This window comes from Procambarus clarkii, chromosome 15 (genome assembly GCF_040958095.1).
Source record: "Procambarus clarkii isolate CNS0578487 chromosome 15, FALCON_Pclarkii_2.0, whole genome shotgun sequence".
Classification (NCBI taxonomy): Eukaryota; Metazoa; Arthropoda; class Malacostraca; order Decapoda; family Cambaridae; genus Procambarus; species Procambarus clarkii.
In genome coordinates, this window is record NC_091164.1 from 31,416,114 (window position 1) to 31,441,848 (window position 25,735).

Below are 25,735 nucleotides of genomic sequence, written 5' to 3' on the forward strand. Positions count from 1 at the left end.
GAGGCTTAAGAGAGTGATGCAGAGGCCGAAGAGAGTGATGCAGTGGCTTAAGTGTGTGATGCAGAGGCTGAAGAGAGTGTTACAGAGGCTTAATAGAGTGATGCAGAGGCTCAAGAGAGGGATGCAGAGGCTCAAGAGAGTGACACAGACGCTTAATAGACGGATGCAGAGGCTCAAGAGAGTGATACAGAGGCTTAAGAGAGGGATGCAGAGGCTCAAGAGAATGATCCAGAGGCTCAAGAGAGTGCTGCAAAAGGCTCAAGAGAGGGATGCTGAGGCTCCGGAGAGGGATGCAGAGGCTCAAGAGAGTGATGCAGAGGCTCAAGAGAATGATGTAGAGGCTTAAGAGATGAATGCAGAGTCTCAAGAGAATGATGCAAAGGCTCAAGAGAGTGATGCAGAGGATCAAGAGAGTAATGCAGAGGCTCAAGAGAGTGATGCAGAGGCTCAAGAGAGTGATGCAGGCGATAAAGAGAGTGATGCAGAGGCTCAAGATAGTGATGCAGAGGATCAAGAGAGGGAAGCAGAGGCTTAAGAGAGTGATGCAGAGGCTTAAGAGAGTGATGCATAGGCTTAAGAGAGGGATGCAGAGGCTCAAGAGAGGGATGCAGAGGCTCAAGAGAGTGATTCAGAGGCTTACGAGAGTGATGCAGAGGATAAAGAGAGTGATGCAGAGGCTTAAGAGAGGGATGCAGAGGCTCAAGAGAGGGATGCAGAGGCTCAGGAGAGGGATGCAGGGGCTCAAAAGAGAGATGCAGAGGCTCAAGTGAGGGATGCAGAGGCACAAGAGAGGGGTGCAGAGGCTGTTGAGAGTGACGCAGAGACTCAAGAGAATGATGCAGAGGCTTAAGCGAGTGATGCAAAGGCTCAGGAGAGGGATGCAAAGGCTCATGAGAGGGATTCAGGAGTTCAAGTGAGTGATGCAGACGCTCAAGAAAGGGATGCAGAGGCTTAAGAAAGTGATGCAGAGGCTCAAAAAAGGGATACAGAGGCTTAAGAGGGTGATGCAGAGGCTCAAGAGAGTGATGCAGAGGCTCTAGAGAGGGATGAAGAGGCTCAAGCAAGTGATGCAGAGGATCAAGAGAGGGAAGAAGAGGCTTAAGAGAGTGATGCAGAAGCTGAAGAGAGTGATGCAGAGGATCAAGAGAGTGATGCAGAGCCTCGAGAGAGTGATGCAGAGGCTCAAAAGAGTTATTCAGAGGCTTAGGAGAGTGATGCAGAGGCCACAAGAGAGTGATGCAGAGGCTGAAGAGAGTGTTGCAGAGGCTCAAGAGAGTGATGCAGAGGCTCAAGAGAGTGATGCAGATGCTAAGAGAGGGATGCAGAGGCTTAAGAGAGTGATGCAGAGGCTGAAGAGAGTGTTGCAGAGGCTTAAGAGATGGATGCAGAGGCTCAAGAGACGGATGTAGAGGCTCAGGTGAGTGATGCAGAGGCTCAAAAGAGTGATGCAAAGGATGAAGAGAGAGATGCAGAGGCACAAGAGAGTTATGCATAGGTTCAAGAGATTGATGCAGAGGCACAAGAGAATGATGTAGAGGCTTAAGAGAGGGATGCAGAGGCACTAGAAAATGATGCAGAGGCTCAAGAGAATGAAGCAGAGGCTTAGGAGAGGGATGCAAAGGATCTGGAGAGTGATGCAGAGGTTTAAGAGAGGAATGCAGAGGCTGAAGAAAATGATACAGGGGCTTAAGAGAGGGATGCAGAGGCAAAAGAGAATGATGCAGAGGCTTAAGAGAGTGATGCAGAGGCCCAGGAGAGTGATGCAGAGGCTCAAGAGAGTTATGCATAGGCTGAAGAGAATGATGCAGAGGCTTAAGAGAGGTATGAAGAGACTCAAGAGAGTGATACAGAGGCTCAAGACAGGGGATGCAGTGGCTTAAGAGAGGGATGCAGAGACTCAAAAGAGTGATGCAGAGGCTCAAGAGAGGGATGCAGAGGCTTAGGAGAGTGATGCAAAGGCTCAAGAGAGGGATGCAGAGGCTCATGAGAGGGATGCTTAGGCTCAAGTGAGGGATGGAGAGGCTTAGGAGAATGATGCAGAGGCTCAAGAGACGGATGCAGAAGCTCAAGAGAGTGATGCAGAGGCTGAAGAGAGTGATGCAGAGGCTTAAGTGAGTGATGCAGAGGCTTAATTAGGATAGGGATGCAGAGGCTTAATTAGGATAGGGATGCAGAGGCTCAAGAGAGTGATGCATAGGCTGAAGAGAATGATGCAGAGGCTTAAGAGAGGTATGAAGAGACTCAAGAGAGTGATACAGAGGCTCAAGACAGGGGATGCAGTGGCTTAAGAGAGGGATGCAGAGACTCAAAAGAGTGATGCAGAGGCTCAAGAGAGGGATGCAGAGGCTTAGGAGAGTGATGCAAAGGCTCAAGAGAGGGATGCAGAGGCTCATGAGAGGGATGCTGAGGCTCAAGTGAGGGATGGAGAGGCTTAGGAGAATGATGCAAAGGCTCAAGAGACAGATGCAGAAGCTCAAGAGAGTGATGCAGAGGCTGGAGAGAGTGATGCAGAGGCTCAAGAGAGTGATGCAGAGGCTAAAGAGAGTGATTCAGAGGCTTAAGAGAGTGATGCAAAGGATTAAGAGAGGGATGCAGAGGCTCAAGAGAGTGATGCAGAGGCTCAAGAGAGTGATGCAGATGCATAGGACAATGATGCAGAGGCTCAAGAGAAGGATGCAGAGGCTGAAGAGAGTGATGTAGAGGCTTAAGTGAGTGATGCAGAGGCTTAGGAGAGGGATGCAGAGGCTCAAGAGAGAGATGCAGAGGCTCAAGAGAATGATGTAGAGGCTTAAGAGAATGATGCAGAGGCTCAAGAGAATGATGCAGAGGCTCAAGAGAGTGATGCAGAGGATAAAGAGATTGATGCAGAGGCTTAAGAGAGTGATGCAGATGCTCAAGAGAGTAATGCAGAGGCTCAAGAGAGTGATGTAGAGGCTCAAGAGAGTGATGCAGAGGTTCAAGAGAGTGATGCAGAGGCTCAAGAGAGTGATGCAGATAATCAAGAGAGGGAATCAGAGGCTTAAGAGAGTGATGCAGAGGCTCAAGAGAGTGACGCAGAGGCTCAAGAGAATGATGTAGAGGCTTCCCAGCAAACACAAATCATCTACACAACGTTCGCCTATCTCTTCCCATAGGTGTGGGAATGATTTGCATTGAGAATGGTGCAGGAGAGCCTTTGAGAAACTTTTACTCAAAAAATCCAAACACAAAGGTTTAATTATAAATTGTTTTTCTACAATTATTTTCTTCCAAATGTAAAACAAATAGTTTTTACATGTTTAAATATAAAATTTATGGAGTTTTTTTGTAAAATTCATTAATAAATTGTGAATGATATATATTGGCTGAGTGAAACCTTTAAAATCCATTTAGTTATAATATGAACAGAAAAAAGTAGTTTTCCAAATTTTCTAAAAATCGCTCTTTTTAACACAATTTGACTCCTTATGCATTCCACTAAACACTAATATCATGTTTAAATATATAATTTATGTATTATTCCCTAAGATAATTTATATAAATTATAAAAGTTGCTGGAAAGTGGTGAGAAAGAATCTGAAAACATTTTGTTGTCTTATATTGGCGTGTTCTTATTAACTAGAGTGAGTAAGAGTGAGCGAGAGTGGGTAAGAGTGAGTAAGAGTGACTGAAGGTGAGTGAGAGTGCCAGAGAGTGTGTAAGTGTGAGTAAGAGTGAGTATAAGTAAGAGTGACTGAGAGTAAGAGTGACAGAGTGAGTAAGAGTGAGAGTAAGGGTGACAGAATGAGTAAGAGTGAGAGTAAAGTGATTGAGAGTAAAGGTGAGTATGAGAGTAAGAGTGATTGAGAGTTAGAGTGAGAGTAAGAGTGATTGAGAGTTAGTGAGAGTAAGAGTGATTGAGAGTAAGAGTGATTGAGAGTAAGAGTGATTGAGAGTAAGAGTGATTGGGAGTAAGAGTGATTGAGAGTAAGAGTGATTGGGAGTAAGAGTGATTGGGAGTAGGAGTTAGAGTGAGAGTAGGAGTAAGAATGAGAATAAGAGTGATTGAGAGTAAGAGTGAGTAAGAGTAAGAATGAGAGTAAGAGTGATTGAGAGTAAAAGTGATTGAGAGTAAGAGTGATTGAGAGTAAGAGTGATTAGGAGTAAGAGTGATTGGGAGTAAGAGTAAGAGTGAGAGTAAGAATGAGAATAAGAGTGATTGAGAGTAAGAGTGATTGGGAGTAAGAGTAAGAGTAAGAATGAGAGTAGGAGTGATTGAGAGTAGGAGTGATTGGGAGTAGGAGTGATTGGGAGTAGGAGTGATTGGGAGTAAGAGTGATTGAGAGTAAGAGTAATTGAGAGTAAGAGTATGAGAGTAAGAGTGAGAGAGTGAGTATGAATGGGTAAGGGTGACTGAGAGTGAGTAAGAGTGACAGAGTATGAATGACAGAGTAAGAGTGACAGAGAGTAAGAGTGACAGAGAGTAAGAGTGACAGAGTAAGAGTGACAGAGAGTAAGAGTGACAGAGAGTAAGAGTGACAGAGAGTAAGAGTGACAGAGAGTAAGAGTGACAGAGTAAGAGTGAGTATGAGAGTGAGTAAGGATGACTGAGAGAAAGAGTGAGTAATAGTGCGTAAGAGTGATTGAGAGTTAGAGTGAGAGTAAGAGTGATTGAGAGTTAGTGAGAGTAAGAGTGATTGAGAGTAAGAGTGATTGAGAGTAAAAGTGATTGAGAGTAAGAGTGATTGAGAATAAGAGTGATTGGGAGTAAGAGTGATTGAGAGTAAGAGTAATTGGGAGTAAGAGTGATTGGGAGTAGGAGTAAGAATGAGAATAAGAGTGATTGAGAGTAAGAGTGAGTAAGAGTAAGAATGAGAGTAAGAGTGATTGAGAGTAAGAGTGATTGAGAGTAAGAGTGATTGAGAGTAAGAGTGATTGGGAGTAAGAGTGATTGAGAGTAAGAGTGATTGGGAGTAAGAGTGATTGGGAGTAGGAGTAAGAATGAGAATAAGAGTGATTGAGAGTAAGAGTGAGTAAGAGTAAGAATGAGAGTAAGAGTGATTGAGAGTAAGAGTGATTGAGAGTAAGAGTGATTGGGAGTAAGAGTGATTGGGAGTAAGAGTAAGAGTGAGAGTAAGAATGAGAATAAGAGTGATTGAGAGTAAGAGTGATTGGGAGTAAGAGTAAGAGTAAGAATGAGAGTAGGAGTGATTGAGAGTAGGAGTGATTGGGAGTAGGAGTGATTGGGAGTAAGAGTGATTGAGAGTAAGAGTAATTGAGAGTAAGAGTATGAGAGTAAGAGTGAGAGAGTGAGTATGAATGGGTAAGGGTGACTGAGAGTGAGTAAGAATGACAGAGTAAGAGTGACAGAGAGTAAGAGTGACAGAGAGTAAGAGTGACAGAGAGTAAGAGTGACAGAGAGTAAGAGTGACAGAGAGTAAGAGTGACAGAGTAAGAGTGACAGAGAGTAAGAGTGACAGAGAGTAAGAGTGACAGAGAGTAAGAGTGACAGAGTGTAAGAGTGACAGAGTAAGAGTGGCAGAGAGTAAGAGTGACAGAGAGTAAGAGTGACAGAGAGTAAGAGTGACAGAGAGTAAGAGTGACAGAGTAAGAGTGACAGAGTAAGAATGACAGAGAGTAAGAGTGACAGAGAGTAAGAGTGACAGAGAGTAAGAGTGACAGAGTGTAAGAGTGACAGAGTAAGAGTGACAGAGAGTAAGAGTGACAGAGAGTAAGAGTGACAGAGAGTAAGAGTGACAGAGTAAGAGTGACAGAGTAAGAGAGTGAGAGTGATTATGAGTGAGTTAAGAGTGTGAGGTGTGAGAGGGAATCAGGCCAGGGAGGCAGGATGTGTGGTCACAGGCGAGGCCTAGGCCTCGTGATCTCTAATGTTGGTTTTTATATATATGTGGGATTTTTTGTCCTGTTTCAAATTATAATTATTTAGCAGGAATGTAATAAGATATTGCACAGTATTAATGTGACAATAATATATGCATTATTTCCTTGATAATCAAACTTGTTGTTCAAAGATAATATACAATCTTTGAAGGAAACATTTTGAGAGCGCGAGCTGGGAACACTGGGCTGGTGGGTGAGAGAGACATATGGTTAGTTTTGCTCAGACCTTCAGTGGTGAAGGGTGTGTCCCAGCTGGCCGCCACCAGCCGCCACCCGCCGCCACCCGCCGCCTACCACCAGCCGCCACCCGCCACCACCCACCACCACCCACCACCCACCACCAGCCGCCACTCGCCACCACCAGCCGCCACCTGCCACCACCAGCCGCCACCCGCCACCCGCCGCCACCCACCACCAGCCGCCACCCGCCGCCACCCACCACCAGCCGCCACCCACCACCCGCCACCACCCACCGTCAGCCGCCACCCGCCACCACCCACCACCAGCCGCCACCCGCCACCCGCCACCACCCACCACCAGCTGCCACCCGCCACCCGCCACCACCCACCACCAGCCGCCACCCGCCACCAGCCACCGCCATCCACCACCGCCACTCACCACCCGCCGCCACCACCCACCACCCGCCGCCACCCGCCACCCACCACCAGCCGCCACCCGCCACCACCCACCACCAGCCGCCACCCGCCACCACCTGCCACCCGCCACCACCCGCCACCCGCCACCACCCGCCACCAGCGCCACTCACCACCCGCCGCCACCACCCACCACCAGCCGCCACCCGCCACCAGCCACCGCCACCCACCACCGCCACCCGCCGCCACCACCCACCACCACCACCCACCACCACCAGCCGCCGCCGCCACCACCACCCACCACCACCGCCGCCACCACCCATCACCGCCGCCGCCACCACCCATCACCGCCGCCGCCACCACCACCCACCAACACCGCCGCCGCCGTCCGCCACCGCCCGCCACCGCCCGCCACCGCCCGCCACCACCCACCACAGCCGCCACCACCCACCACCCGCCGCCACCACCCACCACCACCCGCCGCCACCACCCACCACCACCCACCACCACCAGCCACCGCCGCCACCCACCACCCGCCGCCGCCGCCGCCACCACCACCCACCACCACTGCCGCCACCACCCACCACCACCAGCCGCCGCCGCCACCACCACCCACCACCACCACCACCACCCACCACCAGCCGCCGCCGCCACCACCACCCACCACCACCGCCGCCACCACCACCCACCACCACCGCCGCCACCACCCACCACCGCCAGCCGCCACCACTCATCACAGACGCCGCCACCCGCTACCGCCCGCCACCACCGCCAGACACAGCCGCCAGTGTCCGCCACCGCCGCCACTGTCCGCCACCGCCGCCACTGTCCGCCACCGCCGTCACTATCCGCCACCGCCGCCACTGTCCGCCACCGCCACCACTGTCCGCCCGCCGCCACCACTGTCCACCCGCCGCCACCACTGTCCGCCCGCCGCCACCACTGTCCGCCCGCCGCCTCCACTGTCCGCCCGCCGCCTCCACTGTCCGCCCGCCGCCTCCACTGTCCGCCCGCCGCCTCCACTGTCCGCCCGCCGCCTCCACTGTCCGCCCGCCGCCTCCACTGTCCGCCCGCCGCCTCCACTGTCCGCCCGCCGCCGCCACTGTTCGCCCGCCGCCGCCACTGTCCGCCCGCCGCCGCCACTGTCCGCCCGCCGCCGCCACTGTCCACCACCGCCGCCAAAGCCGCCATGGTCCGCCCGCCGCCACTATCCGCCACAGCCGCCACTGTCCGCCCGCCGCCACTGTCCGCCCGCCGCCACTGTCCGCCCGCCGCCACTATCCGCCACCGCCGCCACTGTCCTCCCGCCGCCACTGTCCGCCCGCCGCCGCCCTGTCCGCCCGCCGCCACTATCCGCCACCGCCGCCACTGTCCGCCCGCCGCCACTGTCCGCCCGCCGCCACTATCCGCCACCGCCGCCACTGTCCGCCCGCCGCCACTGTCCGCCCGCCGCCACTGTCCGCCCGCCGCCACTGTCCGCCCGCCGCCACTATCCGCCACCGCCGCCACTGTCCGCCACTGTCCGCCCGCCGCCACTATCCGCCACCGCCGCTACTGTCCGCCCGCCGCAACTGTCCGCCCGCCGCCGCCACTGTCCGCCCGCCGCCACTATCCGCCACTGTCCGCCACAGCCGCCACAGCCGCCACTCTCCGCCGTACAGCCTCCCCTCTCTCCGTTAGTAAATAATTATAATTGTTAGTAAATAATAAAAGAAATATAAATTATTAGATTTTTTTTACCCTTAAATTGGTTTTAATATTTAAATTGAAAATAATAATATAATATAAAATATAATAAAAATAATATAATATAAAATATAATTTAATTTCAAGAAATTTAACTTTACACACAAAGATGTGAAAAGGGTTCAGATTATTGGCTCAAACCTTTCATAAGAGATTCATATTGGTATATGAATGGATTATGAATGACTCATGTTAGGAGTGTAAAGTTGCCACAACATCTCAAATTAGTGTTAGATACATATGTCTTGGTTATAAGTTTTGGAAACCTATTTAAGTCCACACACAATATCGTATCTGATACGATAAAACAAACGTTTCCAATACTTTCAAATACTTTCCAGATATGTTGTGGCAACCTAAAATTGTTTGCTGGGTTATGAGATGAATGCAGAGTCTCAAGAGAATGATGCAAAGGCTCAAGAGAGTGATGCAGAGGATCAAGAGAGTAATGCATAGGCTCAAGAGAGTGATGCAGAGGTTTAAGAGAGTGATGCAGGCGATAAAGAGAGTGATGCAGAGGCTCAAGATAGTGATGCAGAGGATCAAGAGAGGGAAGCAGAGGCTTAAGAGAGTGATGCAGAGTCTGAAGAGAGTGATACAGAGGCTCTAGAGAGTGATGCAGAGGCTTAAGAGAGTGATGCATGGGCTTAAGAGAGGGATGCAGAGGCTCAAGAGAGGGATGCAGAGGCTCAAGAGAGTGATTCAGAGGCTTACGAGAGTGATGCAGAAGATAAAGAGAGTGATGCAGAGGCTCGAGAGAGTTATGCAGAGGCCTCAAGAGAGGGATTCAGAGGCTTAAGAGAGTGATGCAGAGGCTGAAGAGAGTGTTGCAAAGGCTCAAGAGAGGGATGAAGAGGCTGAAAAGAGTGATGCAGAGGCTCAAGAGAGGGATGCAGAGGCTCAAGAGAGTGATTCAGAGGCTTACGAGAGTGATGCAGAGGCTCAAGAGAGGGATGCAGAGGCTCTTGAGAGTGATGCAGAGGCTCAACAGAGGGATGCAGAGGCTTAAGAGAGTGATGCAAAGGCTCCAGAGAGGGATGCAGAGGCTCAAGAGAGAGATGCAGAGGCTCAAGAGAATGAAGTAGAGGCTTAAGAGAAGGATGCAGAGGCTCAAGAGAATGATGCAGAGGCTTAAGAGAGTGATGCAGAGGATAAAGAGATTGATGCAGAGGTTTAAGAGAGTGATGCAGATGCTCAAGAGAGTAATGCAGAGGCTCAAGAGAGTGATGTAGAGGCTCAAGAGAGTGATGCAGAGGCTCAAGAGAGTGATGCAGAGGCTCAAGAGAGTGATGCAGATAATCAAGAGAGGGATGCAGAGGCTCAAGAGAGTGATTCAGAGGCTTAAGAGAGGGATGCAGAGGCTCAAGAGAGGGATGCAGAGGCTGAAGAGAGTGTTACAGAGGCTTAATAGAGTGATGCAGAGGCTCAAGAGAGGGATGCAGAGGCTCAAGAGAGTGACACAGACGCTTAATAGACGGATGCAGAGGCTCAAGAGAGTGATACAGAGGCTTAAGAGAGGGATGCAGAGGCTCAAGAGAATGATCCAGAGGCTCAAGAGAGTGTTGCAAAAGGCTCAAGAGAGGGATGCTGAGGCTCCGGAGAGGGATGCAGAGGCTCAAGAGAGTGATGCAGAGGCTCAAGAGAGAAAGGCAGAGGCTTAAGAGAGTGATGCAGAGGCTCAAGAGAGTGATGCAGAGGCTCAAGAGAATGATGTAGAGGCTTAAGAGATGAATGCAGAGTCTCAAGAGAATGATGCAAAGGCTCAAGAGAGTGATGCAGAGGATCAAGAGAGTAATGCATAGGCTCAAGAGAGTGATGCAGAGGCTCAAGAGAGTGATGCAGGCGATAAAGAGAGTGATGCAGAGGCTCAAGATAGTGATGCAGAGGATCAAGAGAGGGAAGCAGAGGCTTAAGAGAGTGATGCAGAGTCTGAAGAGAGTGATACAGAGGTTCTAGAGAGTGATGCAGAGGCTTAAGAGAGTGATGCATGGGCTTAAGAGAGGGATGCAGAGGCTCAAGAGAGGGATGCAGAGGCTCAAGAGAGTGATTCAGAGGCTTACGAGAGTGATGCAGAAGATAAAGAGAGTGATGCAGAGGCTCGAGAGAGTTATGCAGAGGCCTCAAGAGAGGGATTCAGAGGCTTAAGAGAGTGATGCAGAGGCTGAAGAGAGTGTTGCAAAGGCTCAAGAGAGGGATGAAGAGGCTGAAAAGAGTGATGCAGAGGCTCAAGAGAGGGATGCAGAGGCTCAAGAGAGTGATTCAGAGGCTTACGAGAGTGATGCAGAGGCTCAAGAGAGGGATGCAGAGGCTCAAGTGAGGAATGCAGAGGCACAAGAGAGGGATGCAGAGGCTCTTGAGAGTGATGCAGAGGCTCAACAGAGGGATGCAGAGGCTTAAGAGAGTGATGCAAAGGCTCCAGAGAGGGATGCAGAGGTTCAAGAGAGAGATGCAGAGGCTCAAGAGAATGATGTAGAGGCTTAAGAGAAGGATGCAGAGGCTCAAGAGAATGATGCAGAGGCTTAAGAGAGTGATGCAGAGGATAAAGAGATTGATGCAGAGGTTTAAGAGAGTGATGCAGATGCTCAAGAGAGTAATGCAGAGGCTCAAGAGAGTGATGTAGAGGCTCAAGAGAGTGATGCAGAGGCTCAAGAGAGTGATGCAGAGGCTCAAGAGAGTGATGCAGATAATCAAGAGAGGGAATCAGAGGCTTAAGAGAGTGATGCAGAGGCCGAAGAGAGTGATGCAGAGGCTTAAGTGAGTGATGCAGAGGCTGAAGAGAGTGTTACAGAGGCTTAATAGAGTGATGCAGAGGCTCAAGAGAGGAATGCAGAGGCTCAAGAGAGTGACACAGACGCTTAATAGACGGATGCAGAGGCTCAAGAGAGTGATACAGAGGCTTAAGAGAGGGATGCAGAGGCTCAAGAGAATGATCCAGAGGCTCAAGAGAGTGTTGCAAAAGGCTCAAGAGAGGGATGCTGAGGCTCCGGAGAGGGATGCAGAGGCTCAAGAGAGTGATGCAGAGGCTCAAGAGAGAAAGGCAGAGGCTTAAGAGAGTGATGCAGAGGCTCAAGAGAGTGATGCAGAGGCTCAAGAGAATGATGTAGAGGCTTAAGAGATGAATGCAGAGTCTCAAGAGAATGATGCAAAGGCTCAAGAGAGTGATGCAGAGGATCAAGAGAATGATCCAGAGGCTCAAGAGAGTGCTGCAAAAGGCTCAAGAGAGGGATGCTGAGGCTCCGGAGAGGGATGCAGAGGCTCAAGAGAGTGATGCAGAGGCTCAAGAGAATGATGTAGAGGCTTAAGAGATGAATGCAGAGTCTCAAGAGAATGATGCAAAGGCTCAAGAGAGTGATGCAGAGGATCAAGAGAGTAATGCAGAGGCTCAAGAGAGTGATGCAGAGGCTCAAGAGAGTGATGCAGGCGATAAAGAGAGTGATGCAGAGGCTCAAGATAGTGATGCAGAGGATCAAGAGAGGGAAGCAGAGGCTTAAGAGAGTGATGCAGAGGCTTAAGAGAGTGATGCATAGGCTTAAGAGAGGGATGCAGAGGCTCAAGAGAGGGATGCAGAGGCTCAAGAGAGTGATTCAGAGGCTTACGAGAGTGATGCAGAGGATAAAGAGAGTGATGCAGAGGCTTAAGAGAGGGATGCAGAGGCTCAAGAGAGGGATGCAGAGGCTCAGGAGAGGGATGCAGGGGCTCAAAAGAGAGATGCAGAGGCTCAAGTGAGGGATGCAGAGGCACAAGAGAGGGATGCAGAGGCTGTTGAGAGTGACGCAGAGACTCAAGAGAATGATGCAGAGGCTTAAGCGAGTGATGCAAAGGCTCAGGAGAGGGATGCAAAGGCTCATGAGAGGGATTCAGGAGTTCAAGTGAGTGATGCAGACGCTCAAGAAAGGGATGCAGAGGCTTAAGAAAGTGATGCAGAGGCTCAAAAAAGGGATACAGAGGCTTAAGAGGGTGATGCAGAGGCTCAAGAGAGTGATGCAGAGGCTCTAGAGAGGGATGAAGAGGCTCAAGCAAGTGATGCAGAGGATCAAGAGAGGGAAGAAGAGGCTTAAGAGAGTGATGCAGAAGCTGAAGAGAGTGATGCAGAGGATCAAGAGAGTGATGCAGAGGCTCGAGAGAGTGATGCAGAGGCTCAAAAGAGTTATTCAGAGGCTTAGGAGAGTGATGCAGAGGCCACAAGAGAGTGATGCAGAGGCTGAAGAGAGTGTTGCAGAGGCTCAAGAGAGTGATGCAGAGGCTCAAGAGAGTGATGCAGATGCTCAAGAGAGGGATGCAGAGGCTTAAGAGAGTGATGCAGAGGCTGAAGAGAGTGTTGCAGAGGCTTAAGAGATGGATGCAGAGGCTCAAGAGACGGATGTAGAGGCTCAGGTGAGTGATGCAGAGGCTCAAAAGAGTGATGCAAAGGATGAAGAGAGATATGCAGAGGCACAAGAGAGTTATGCATAGGTTCAAGAGATTGATGCAGAGGCACAAGAGAATGATGTAGAGGCTTAAGAGAGGGATGCAGAGGCACTAGAAAATGATGCAGAGGCTCAAGAGAATGAAGCAGAGGCTTAGGAGAGGGATGCAAAGGATCTGGAGAGTGATGCAGAGGTTTAAGAGAGGAATGCAGAGGCTGAAGAAAATGATACAGGGGCTTAAGAGAGGGATGCAGAGGCAAAAGAGAATGATGCAGAGGCTTAAGAGAGTGATGCAGAGGCCCAGGAGAGTGATGCAGAGGCTCAAGAGAGTTATGCATAGGCTGAAGAGAATGATGCAGAGGCTTAAGAGAGGTATGAAGAGACTCAAGAGAGTGATACAGAGGCTCAAGACAGGGGATGCAGTGGCTTAAGAGAGGGATGCAGAGACTCAAAAGAGTGATGCAGAGGCTCAAGAGAGGGATGCAGAGGCTTAGGAGAGTGATGCAAAGGCTCAAGAGAGGGATGCAGAGGCTCATGAGAGGGATGCTTAGGCTCAAGTGAGGGATGGAGAGGCTTAGGAGAATGATGCAGAGGCTCAAGAGACGGATGCAGAAGCTCAAGAGAGTGATGCAGAGGCTGAAGAGAGTGATGCAGAGGCTTAAGTGAGTGATGCAGAGGCTTAATTAGGATAGGGATGCAGAGGCTTAATTAGGATAGGGATGCAGAGGCTCAAGAGAGTGATGCATAGGCTGAAGAGAATGATGCAGAGGGTTAAGAGAGGTATGAAGAGACTCAAGAGAGTGATACAGAGGCTCAAGACAGGGGATGCAGAGGCTTAAGAGAGGGATGCAGAGACTCAAAAGAGTGATGCAGAGGCTCAAGAGAGGGATGCAGAGGCTTAGGAGAGTGATGCAAAGGCTCAAGAGAGGGATGCAGAGGCTCATGAGAGGGATGCTGAGGCTCAAGTGAGGGATGGAGAGGCTTAGGAGAATGATGCAAAGGCTCAAGAGACAGATGCAGAAGCTCAAGAGAGTGATGCAGAGGCTGGAGAGAGTGATGCAGAGGCTCAAGAGAGTGATGCAGAGGCTAAAGAGAGTGATTCAGAGGCTTAAGAGAGTGATGCAAAGGATTAAGAGAGGGATGCAGAGGCTCAAGAGAGTGATGCAGAGGCTCAAGAGAGTGATGCAGATGCATAGGACAATGATGCAGAGGCTCAAGAGAAGGATGCAGAGGCTGAAGAGAGTGATGTAGAGGCTTAAGTGAGTGATGCAGAGGCTTAGGAGAGGGATGCAGAGGCTCAAGAGAGAGATGCAGAGGCTCAAGAGAATGATGTAGAGGCTTAAGAGAATGATGCAGAGGCTCAAGAGAATGATGCAGAGGCTCAAGAGAGTGATGCAGAGGATAAAGAGATTGATGCAGAGGCTTAAGAGAGTGATGCAGATGCTCAAGAGAGTAATGCAGAGGCTCAAGAGAGTGATGTAGAGGCTCAAGAGAGTGATGCAGAGGTTCAAGAGAGTGATGCAGAGGCTCAAGAGAGTGATGCAGATAATCAAGAGAGGGAATCAGAGGCTTAAGAGAGTGATGCAGAGGCTCAAGAGAGTGACGCAGAGGCTCAAGAGAATGATGTAGAGGCTTATGAGATGAATGCAGAGTCTCAAGAGAATGATGCAAAGGCTCAAGAGAGTGATGCAGAGGATCAAGAGAGTAATGCATAGGCTCAAGAGAGTGATGCAGAGGCTCAAGAGAGTGATGCAGGCGATAAAGAGAGTGATGCAGAGGCTCAAGATAGTGATGCAGAGGATCAAGAGAGGGAAGCAGAGGCTTAAGAGAGTGATGCAGAGTCTGAAGAGAGTGATACAGAGGCTCTAGAGAGTGATGCAGAGGCTTAAGAGAGTGATGCATGGGCTTAAGAGAGGGATGCAGAGGCTCAAGAGAGGGATGCAGAGGCTCAAGAGAGTGATTCAGAGGCTTACGAGAGTGATGCAGAAGATAAAGAGAGTGATGCAGAGGCTCGAGAGAGTTATGCAGAGGCCTCAAGAGAGGGATTCAGAGGCTTAAGAGAGTGATGCAGAGGCTGAAGAGAGTGTTGCAAAGGCTCAAGAGAGGGATGAAGAGGCTGAAAAGAGTGATGCAGAGGCTCAAGAGAGGGATGCAGAGGCTCAAGAGAGTGATTCAGAGGCTTACGAGAGTGATGCAGAGGCTCAAGAGAGGGATGCAGAGGCTCAAGTGAGGAATGCAGAGGCACAAGAGAGGGATGCAGAGGCTCTTGAGAGTGATGCAGAGGCTCAACAGAGGGATGCAGAGGCTTAAGAGAGTGATGCAAAGGCTCCAGAGAGGGATGCAGAGGTTCAAGAGAGAGATGCAGAGGCTCAAGAGAATGATGTAGAGGCTTAAGAGAAGGATGCAGAGGCTCAAGAGAATGATGCAGAGGCTTAAGAGAGTGATGCAGAGGATAAAGAGATTGATGCAGAGGTTTAAGAGAGTGATGCAGATGCTCAAGAGAGTAATGCAGAGGCTCAAGAGAGTGATGTAGAGGCTCAAGAGAGTGATGCAGAGGCTCAAGAGAGTGATGCAGAGGCTCAAGAGAGTGATGCAGATAATCAAGAGAGGGAATCAGAGGCTTAAGAGAGTGATGCAGAGGCCGAAGAGAGTGATGCAGAGGCTTAAGTGAGTGATGCAGAGGCTGAAGAGAGTGTTACAGAGGCTTAATAGAGTGATGCAGAGGCTCAAGAGAGGAATGCAGAGGCTCAAGAGAGTGACACAGACGCTTAATAGACGGATGCAGAGGCTCAAGAGAGTGATACAGAGGCTTAAGAGAGGGATGCAGAGGCTCAAGAGAATGATCCAGAGGCTCAAGAGAGTGTTGCAAAAGGCTCAAGAGAGGGATGCTGAGGCTCCGGAGAGGGATGCAGAGGCTCAAGAGAGTGATGCAGAGGCTCAAGAGAGAAAGGCAGAGGCTTAAGAGAGTGATGCAGAGGCTCAAGAGAGTGATGCAGAGGCTCAAGAGAATGATGTAGAGGCTTAAGAGATGAATGCAGAGTCTCAAGAGAATGATGCAAAGGCTCAAGAGAGTGATGCAGAGGATCAAGAGAATGATCCAGAGGCTCAAGAGAGTGCTGCAAAAGGCTCAAGAGAGGGATGCTGAGGCTCCGGAGAGGGATGCAGAGGCTCAAGAGAGTGATGCAGAGGCTCAAGAGAATGATGTAGAGGCTTAAGAGATGAATGCAGAGTCTCAAGAGAATGATGCAAAGGCTCAAGAGAGTGATGCAGAGGATCAAGAGAGTAATGCAGAGGCTCAAGAGAGTGATGCAGAGGCTCAAGAGAGTGATGCAGGCGATAAAGAGAGTGATGCAGAGGCTCAAGATAGTGATGCAGAGGATCAAGAGAGGGAAGCAGAGGCTTAAGAGAGTGATGCAGAGGCTTAAGAGAGTGATGCATAGGCTTAAGAGAGGGATGCAGAGGCTCAAGAGAGGGATGCAGAGGCTCAAGAGAGTGATTCAGAGGCTTACGAGAGTGATGCAGAGGATAAAGAGAGTGATGCAGAGGCTTAAGAGAGGGATGCAGAGGCTCAAGAGAGGGATGCAGAGGCTCAGGAGAGGGATGCAGGGGCTCAAAAGAGAGATGCAGAGGCTCAAGTGAGGGATGCAGAGGCACAAGAGAGGGATGCAGAGGCTGTTGAGAGTGACGCAGAGACTCAAGAGAATGATGCAGAGGCTTAAGCGAGTGATGCAAAGGCTCAGGAGAGGGATGCAAAGGCTCATGAGAGGGATTCAGGAGTTCAAGTGAGTGATGCAGACGCTCAAGAAAGGGATGCAGAGGCTTAAGAAAGTGATGCAGAGGCTCAAAAAAGGGATACAGAGGCTTAAGAGGGTGATGCAGAGGCTCAAGAGAGTGATGCAGAGGCTCTAGAGAGGGATGAAGAGGCTCAAGCAAGTGATGCAGAGGATCAAGAGAGGGAAGAAGAGGCTTAAGAGAGTGATGCAGAAGCTGAAGAGAGTGATGCAGAGGATCAAGAGAGTGATGCAGAGGCTCGAGAGAGTGATGCAGAGGCTCAAAAGAGAGTGATGCAGAGGCTGAAGAGAGTGTTGCAGAGGCTCAAGAGAGTGATGCAGAGGCTCAAGAGAGTGATGCAGATGCTCAAGAGAGGGATGCAGAGGCTTAAGAGAGTGATGCAGAGGCTGAAGAGAGTGTTGCAGAGGCTTAAGAGATGGATGCAGAGGCTCAAGAGACGGATGTAGAGGCTCAGGTGAGTGATGCAGAGGCTCAAAAGAGTGATGCAAAGGATGAAGAGAGATATGCAGAGGCACAAGAGAGTTATGCATAGGTTCAAGAGATTGATGCAGAGGCACAAGAGAATGATGTAGAGGCTTAAGAGAGGGATGCAGAGGCACTAGAAAATGATGCAGAGGCTCAAGAGAATGAAGCAGAGGCTTAGGAGAGGGATGCAAAGGATCTGGAGAGTGATGCAGAGGTTTAAGAGAGGAATGCAGAGGCTGAAGAAAATGATACAGGGGCTTAAGAGAGGGATGCAGAGGCAAAAGAGAATGATGCAGAGGCTTAAGAGAGTGATGCAGAGGCCCAGGAGAGTGATGCAGAGGCTCAAGAGAGTTATGCATAGGCTGAAGAGAATGATGCAGAGGCTTAAGAGAGGTATGAAGAGACTCAAGAGAGTGATACAGAGGCTCAAGACAGGGGATGCAGTGGCTTAAGAGAGGGATGCAGAGACTCAAAAGAGTGATGCAGAGGCTCAAGAGAGGGATGCAGAGGCTTAGGAGAGTGATGCAAAGGCTCAAGAGAGGGATGCAGAGGCTCATGAGAGGGATGCTTAGGCTCAAGTGAGGGATGGAGAGGCTTAGGAGAATGATGCAGAGGCTCAAGAGACGGATGCAGAAGCTCAAGAGAGTGATGCAGAGGCTGAAGAGAGTGATGCAGAGGCTTAAGTGAGTGATGCAGAGGCTTAATTAGGATAGGGATGCAGAGGCTTAATTAGGATAGGGATGCAGAGGCTCAAGAGAGTGATGCATAGGCTGAAGAGAATGATGCAGAGGGTTAAGAGAGGTATGAAGAGACTCAAGAGAGTGATACAGAGGCTCAAGACAGGGGATGCAGAGGCTTAAGAGAGGGATGCAGAGACTCAAAAGAGTGATGCAGAGGCTCAAGAGAGGGATGCAGAGGCTTAGGAGAGTGATGCAAAGGCTCAAGAGAGGGATGCAGAGGCTCATGAGAGGGATGCTGAGGCTCAAGTGAGGGATGGAGAGGCTTAGGAGAATGATGCAAAGGCTCAAGAGACAGATGCAGAAGCTCAAGAGAGTGATGCAGAGGCTGGAGAGAGTGATGCAGAGGCTCAAGAGAGTGATGCAGAGGCTAAAGAGAGTGATTCAGAGGCTTAAGAGAGTGATGCAAAGGATTAAGAGAGGGATGCAGAGGCTCAAGAGAGTGATGCAGAGGCTCAAGAGAGTGATGCAGATGCATAGGACAATGATGCAGAGGCTCAAGAGAAGGATGCAGAGGCTGAAGAGAGTGATGTAGAGGCTTAAGTGAGTGATGCAGAGGCTTAGGAGAGGGATGCAGAGGCTCAAGAGAGAGATGCAGAGGCTCAAGAGAATGATGTAGAGGCTTAAGAGAATGATGCAGAGGCTCAAGAGAATGATGCAGAGGCTCAAGAGAGTGATGCAGAGGATAAAGAGATTGATGCAGAGGCTTAAGAGAGTGATGCAGATGCTCAAGAGAGTAATGCAGAGGCTCAAGAGAGTGATATAGAGGCTCAAGAGAGTGATGCAGAGGTTCAAGAGAGTGATGCAGAGGCTCAAGAGAGTGATGCAGATAATCAAGAGAGGGAATCAGAGGCTTAAGAGAGTGATGCAGAGGCTCAAGAGAGTGACGCAGAGGCTCAAGAGAATGATGTAGAGGCTTATGAGATGAATGCAGAGTCTCAAGAGAATGATGCAAAGGCTCAAGAGAGTGATGCAGAGGATCAAGAGAGTAATGCATAGGCTCAAGAGAGTGATGCAGAGGCTCAAGAGAGTGATGCAGGCGATAAAGAGAGTGATGCAGAGGCTCAAGATAGTGATGCAGAGGATCAAGAGAGGGAAGCAGAGGCTTAAGAGAGTGATGCAGAGTCTGAAGAGAGTGATACAGAGGCTCTAGAGAGTGATGCAGAGGCTTAAGAGAGTGATGCATGGGCTTAAGAGAGGGATGCAGAGGCTCAAGAGAGGGATGCAGAGGCTCAAGAGAGTGATTCAGAGGCTTACGAGAGTGATGCAGAAGATAAAGAGAGTGATGCAGAGGCTCGAGAGAGTTATGCAGAGGCCTCAAGAGAGGGATTCAGAGGCTTAAGAGAGTGATGCAGAGGCTGAAGAGAGTGTTGCAAAGGCTCAAGAGAGGGATGAAGAGGCTGAAAAGAGTGATGCAGAGGCTCAAGAGAGGGATGCAGAGGCTCAAGAGAGTGATTCAGAGGCTTACGAGAGTGATGCAGAGGCTCAAGAGAGGGATGCAGAGGCTCAAGTGAGGGATGCAGAGGCACAAGAGAGGGATGCAGAGGCTCTTGAGAGTGATGCAGAGGCTCAACAGAGGGATGCAGAGGCTTAAGAGAGTGATGCAAAGGCTCCAGAGAGGGATGCAGAGGCTCAAGAGAGAGATGCAGAGGCTCAAGAGAATGATGTAGAGGCTTAAGAGAAGGATGCAGAGGCTCAAGAGAATGATGCAGAGGCTTAAGAGAGTGATGCAGAGGATAAAGAGATTGATGCAGAGGTTTAAGAGAGTGATGCAGATGCTCAAGAGAGTAATGCAGAGGCTCAAGAGAGTGATGTAGAGGCTCAAGAGAGTGATGCAGAGGCTCAAGAGAGTGATGCAGAGGCTCAAGAGAGTGATGCAGATAATCAAGAGAGGGAATCAGAGGCTTAAGAGAGTGATGCAGAGGCCGGAGAGAGTGGTGCAGAGGCTTAAGTGAGTGATGCAGAGGCTGAAGAGAGTGTTACAGAGGCTTAATAGAGTGATGCAGAGGCTCAAGAGAGGGATGCAGAGGCTCAAGAGAGTGACACAGACGCTAAATAGACGGATGCAGAGGCTCAAGAGAGTGATACAGAGGCTTAAGAGAGGGATGCAGAGGCTCAAGAGAATGATCCAGAGGCTCAAGAGAGTGTTGCAAAAGGCTCAAGAGAGGGATGCTGAGGCTCCGGAGAGGGATGCAGAGGCTCAAGAGAGTGATGCAGAGGCTCAAGAGAGAAAGGCAGAGGCTTAAGAGAGTGATGCAGAGGCTCAAGAGAGTGATGCAGAGGCTCAAGAGAATGATGTAGAGGCTTAAGAGATGAATGCAGAGTCTCAAGAGAATGATGCAAAGGCTCAAGAGAGTGATGCAGAGGATCAAGAGAGTAATGCATAGGCTCAAGAGAGTGATGCAGAGGCTCAAGAGAGTGATGCAGGCGATAAAGAGAGTGATGCAGAGGCTCAAGATAGTGATGCAGAGGATCAAGAGAGGGAAGCAGAGGCTTAAGAGAGTGATGCAGAGTCTGAAGAGAGTGATACAGAGGTTCTAGAGAGTGATGCAGAGGCTTAAGAGAGTGATGCATGGGCTTAAGAGAGGGATGCAGAGGCTCAAGAGAGGGATGCAGAGGCTCAAGAGAGTGATTCAGACGCTTACGAGAGTGATGCAGAAGATAAAGAGAGTGATGCAGAGGCTCGAGAGAGTTATGCAGAGGCCTCAAGAGAGGGATTCAGAGGCTTAAGAGAGTGATGCAGAGGCTGAAGAGAGTGTTGCAAAGGCTCAAGAGAGGGATGAAGAGGCTGAAAAGAGTGATGCAGAGGCTCAAGAGAGGGATGCAGAGGCTCAAGAGAGTGATTCAGAGGCTTACGAGAGTGATGCAGAGGCTCAAGAGAGGGATGCAGAGGCTCAAGTGAGGGATGCAGAGGCACAAGAGAGGGATGCAGAGGCTCTTGAGAGTTATGCAGAGGCTCAACAGAGGGATGCAGAGGCTTAAGAGAGTGATGCAAAGGCTCCAGAGAGGGATGCAGAGGTTCAAGAGAGAGATGCAGAGGCTCAAGAGAATGATGTAGAGGCTTAAGAGAAGGATGCAGAGGCTCAAGAGAATGATGCAGAGGCTTAAGAGAGTGATGCAGAGGATAAAGAGATTGATGCAGAGGTTTAAGAGAGTGATGCAGATGCTCAAGAGAGTAATGCAGAGGCTCAAGAGAGTGATGTAGAGGCTCAAGAGAGTGATGCAGAGGCTCAAGAGAGTGATGCAGAGGCTCAAGAGAGTGATGCAGATAATCAAGAGAGGGAATCAGAGGCTTAAGAGAGTGATGCAGAGGCCGAAGAGAGTGATGCAGAGGCTTAAGTGAGTGATGCAGAGGCTGAAGAGAGTGTTACAGAGGCTTAATAGAGTGATGCAGAGGCTCAAGAGAGGGATGCAGAGGCTCAAGAGAGTGACACAGACGCTTAATAGACGGATGCAGAGGCTCAAGAGAGTGATACAGAGGCTTAAGAGAGGGATGCAGAGGCTCAAGAGAATGATCCAGAGGCTCAAGAGAGTGTTGCAAAAGGCTCAAGAGAGTGTTGCAAAAGGCTCAAGAGAGGGATGCTGAGGCTCCGGAGAGGGATGCAGAGGCTCAAGAGAGTGATGCAGAGGCTCAAGAGAGAAAGGCAGAGGCTTAAGAGAGTGATGCAGAGGCTCAAGAGAGTGATGCAGAGGCTCAAGAGAATGATGTAGAGGCTTAAGAGATGAATGCAGAGTCTCAAGAGAATGATGCAAAGGCTCAAGAGAGTGATGCAGAGGATCAAGAGAGTAATGCATAGGCTCAAGAGAGTGATGCAGAGGCTCAAGAGAGTGATGCAGGCGATAAAGAGAGTGATGCAGAGGCTCAAGATAGTGATGCAGAGGATCAAGAGAGGGAAGCAGAGGCTTAAGAGAGTGATGCAGAGTCTGAAGAGAGTGATACAGAGGTTCTAGAGAGTGATGCAGAGGCTTAAGAGAGTGATGCATGGGCTTAAGAGAGGGATGCAGAGGCTCAAGAGAGGGATGCAGAGGCTCAAGAGAGTGATTCAGAGGCTTACGAGAGTGATGCAGAGGATAAAGAGAGTGATGCAGAGGCTCGAGAGAGTTATGCAGAGGACTCAAGAGAGGGATTCAGAGGCTTAAGAGAGTGATGCAGAGGCTGAAGAGAGTGTTGCAAAGGCTCAAGAGAGGGATGAAGAGGCTGAAAAGAGTGATGCAGAGGCTCAAGAGAGGGATGCAGAGGCTCAAGAGAGTGATTCAGAGGCTTACGAGAGTGATGCAGAGGCCTAAGACAGTGAGGTAGAGGCTAAGGAGAGGGATGCAGAGGCTCAAGAGAGTGATGCAGAGGCTCAAGAAAGAGATGCAGGGGCTCAAGAGAGTGATGCAGAGGCTCAAGAGAGTGGTTCAGAGGCTTACGAGCGTGATGCAGAGGCTTAAGAGAGGGATGCAGAGGCTTAAGAGAGGGATGCAGAGGCTCAAGAGAGGGATGCAGAGGCTCTTGAGTGGTGCAGAGGCTCAACAGAGGAATGCAGAGGCTTAAGAGAGTGATGCAAAGGCTCAAGAGAGGGATGCAGAGGCTCATGAGAGGGATGCAGGAGTTCAAGAGAGGGATGCAGAGGCTCAAGAGAGTGATTCAGACGCTTACGAGAGTGATGCAGAGGCTTAAGAGAGTGAGGTAGAGGCTAAGGAGAGGGATGCAGAGGCTCAAGAGAGTGATGCAGAGCCTCAAGAAAGGGATGCAGGGGCTCAAGAGAGTAATACAGAGGCTCAAGAGAGTGGTTCAGAGGCTTAAGAGCGTGATGCAGAGGCTTAAGAGAGTGATGCAGAGGCTTAAGAGAGGGATGCAGAGGCTCAAGAGAGGGATGCAGAGGCTCAAGAGAGGGATGCAGAGGCTCAAGAAAGTGATGCAGAGGATCAAGAGAGTGATGCAGAGGCTCAAGAAAGTGATGCAGAGGCTCAAGAGAGTGATGCATTACAACTCCTGAATTGTTTTTTGATAAAGTATGAAGGTAGCCCGGAGCGCCACGGTGCGTCCGGTCTCCACGATACCCCGTGGAGGTATTTATATATGTATATATACCTCCACGGTTATATAGGAGGATATATATATACATATATATATATATATATATATATATATATATATATATATATATATATATATATATATATATATATATATATATATATATATATATATATATATTTATATATATATATATATATATATATATATATATATATATATATATATATTTATTTATATATATATATATATATATATATATATATATATATTATATATAAATATATATATATATATATATATATATATATATATATATATATATATTTTATATATATATATATATATATATATATATATATATATATATATTATATATATATATATACATATATATATATATATATATATTTATATATATATATATATATATATATATATATATATATTTATATATATATATATATATATATATATATATATATATATATATATATATATATATATATTTTATATATATATATATATATATATATATATATATATATATATATATATATATATATATATATATATATATATATATATATATGTCGTACCTAATAGCCAGAACGCACTTCTCAGCCTACTATTCAAGGCCCGATTTGCCTAATAAGCCAGGTTTTCATGAATTAATGTTTTTTCGTCTACCTAACCTACCTAACCTAACCTAACCTAGCTTTTTTTGGCTACCTAACCTAACCTTACCTATAAATATAGGTTAGGTTAGGTTAGGTAGGGTTGGTTAGGTTCGGTCATATATCTACGTTAATTTTAACTCCAATAAAAAAAAATTGCCCTCATACATAGAGAAAAGGGTTGCTTTATCATTTCATAAGAAAAAAATTATAGTAAATATATTAATTCAGGAAAACTTGGCTTATTAGGCAAATCGGGCCTTGAATAGTAGGCTGAGAAGTGAGTTCTGGCTACTAGGTACGACATATATATATATATATATATATATATATATATATATATATATATATATATATATATATATATATATATATATATATATATATATATATATATATATATATATATATATAAATATATATATGTCGTACCTAGTAGCCAGAACTCACTTCTCAGCCTACTATTCAAGGCCCGATTTGCCTAATAAGCCAAGTTTTCCTGAATTAATATATTTACTACAATTTTTTTCTTATGAAATGATAAAGCAACCCTTTTCACTATGTATGAGGTCAATTTTTTTTATTGGAGTTAAAATTAACGTAGATATATGACCAAACCTAACCAACCCTACCTAACCTAACCTAACCTATATTTATAGGTAAGGTTAGGTTAGGTAGCCAAAAAAAGCTAGGTTAGGTTAGGTTAGGTAGGTTAGGTAGACGAAAAAACATTAATTCATGAAAACTTGGCTTATTAGGCAAATCGGGCCTTGAATAGTAGGCTGAGAAGTGCGTTCTGGCCACTAGGTACGACATATATATATATATATATATATATATATATATATATATATATATATATATATATATATATATATATATATATATATATATATATATAAAATATATATATATATATATATATATATATATATATATATATATATATATATATATATATATATATATATATATATATATATATATGTCGTACCTAGTAGCCAGAACGCACTTCTCAGCCTACTATGCAAGGCCCGATTTGCCTAATAAGCCAAGTTTTCATGAATTAATTGTTTTTCATCTACCTAACCTACCTAACCTAACCTAACCTAACTTTTTCGGCTACCTAACCTAACCTAACCTATAGAGAAAGGTTAGGTTAGGTTAGGTAGGGTTGGTTAGGTTTGGTCATATATCTACGTTAATTTTAACTCCAATAAAAAAAAATTGACCTCATACATAATGAAATGGGTAGCTTTATCATTTCATAAGAAAAAAATTAGAGAAAATATATTAATTCAGGAAAACTTGGCTTATTAGGCAAATCGGGCCTTGCATAGTAGGCCAAAAAGTGCGTTCTGGCTACTAGGTACGACATATATATATATATATATATATATATATATATATATATATATATATATATATATATATATATATATATATATATATTAGGGGTACCACCTCTGGTGCAATTGCAGGGACCCACATCCTCGAAGAAGAAAATAAAGAGCATTCAGAGAAGATCTTGTGGGTTCTCACTGAATATCTTATTCTTTTCTTTTCCTACCACCCCTATTATTTTTTTTTATGTTTTGTTTTATTTTATTGCAATGCTACAGTTTACAGAGAACACACACACACACAAATATATAACAATTAAACAATCAGCGTTCGAAGCCCTTGTCCAGGTCCTCGGAGGTTGGGTGCGTACCCAGGATACAGCACGCATTTCCCCTCTGAACTGCTACACTGAGGAGCTGGAACAGGAAACTGGCTGCTCGTGGGTCTCTAGTTTTCCCAATGAGTTCCTAACCAACCTCCTTTAAAAACTTAAGTGCACATTTATCCCAGGCGCCCAGAGTCTCAGAGCCTATCGGCACGAACCTGTAACAACGTTCTAGGTCTCTGTACTTGTTGATTTTCTGGGTGTCCCTTAAGGTGGCTGCCCCATCTCCCTCCGCTGAGCTGTAACGTAAATAGGTATCAGCCAATGTAGATGCACAGGTTTAATCCCATACGACCTGTTTACCTTCCCTCCAATGCTGCAGGGTGACTCCATCTGGGCGTTTTTGGCTGTTGTCAGGTCTGCACATCTGGGGTTCCCTTTGTGCTGGACACCCAGCTGAAGCCAAACTTCTCTTGATGATGTCATTGACTGCTTCGTGTCTGGCAAATTTTCCCTGTGTCTTACGACAGATGAGACCATGGCTGCCGTATTAGTCTGCCCGTGCATGACCGCAAATACACCGGTGTTCGGTGGAGATAGGGGCGGCAAGGAGCAGAGCAACACCAATACTTAGGGTCCGATGGTCCAGGCGGGTGCCCAAGGCGGAATTAGGGACTGCCAACAGGATGTCCCCAGCATGGGGGGGCTTACACAGCTAGGAGACGCGCTCTGTCCTTCTGAGAAGCTGCCTCCAGCAATGCTTTGGCG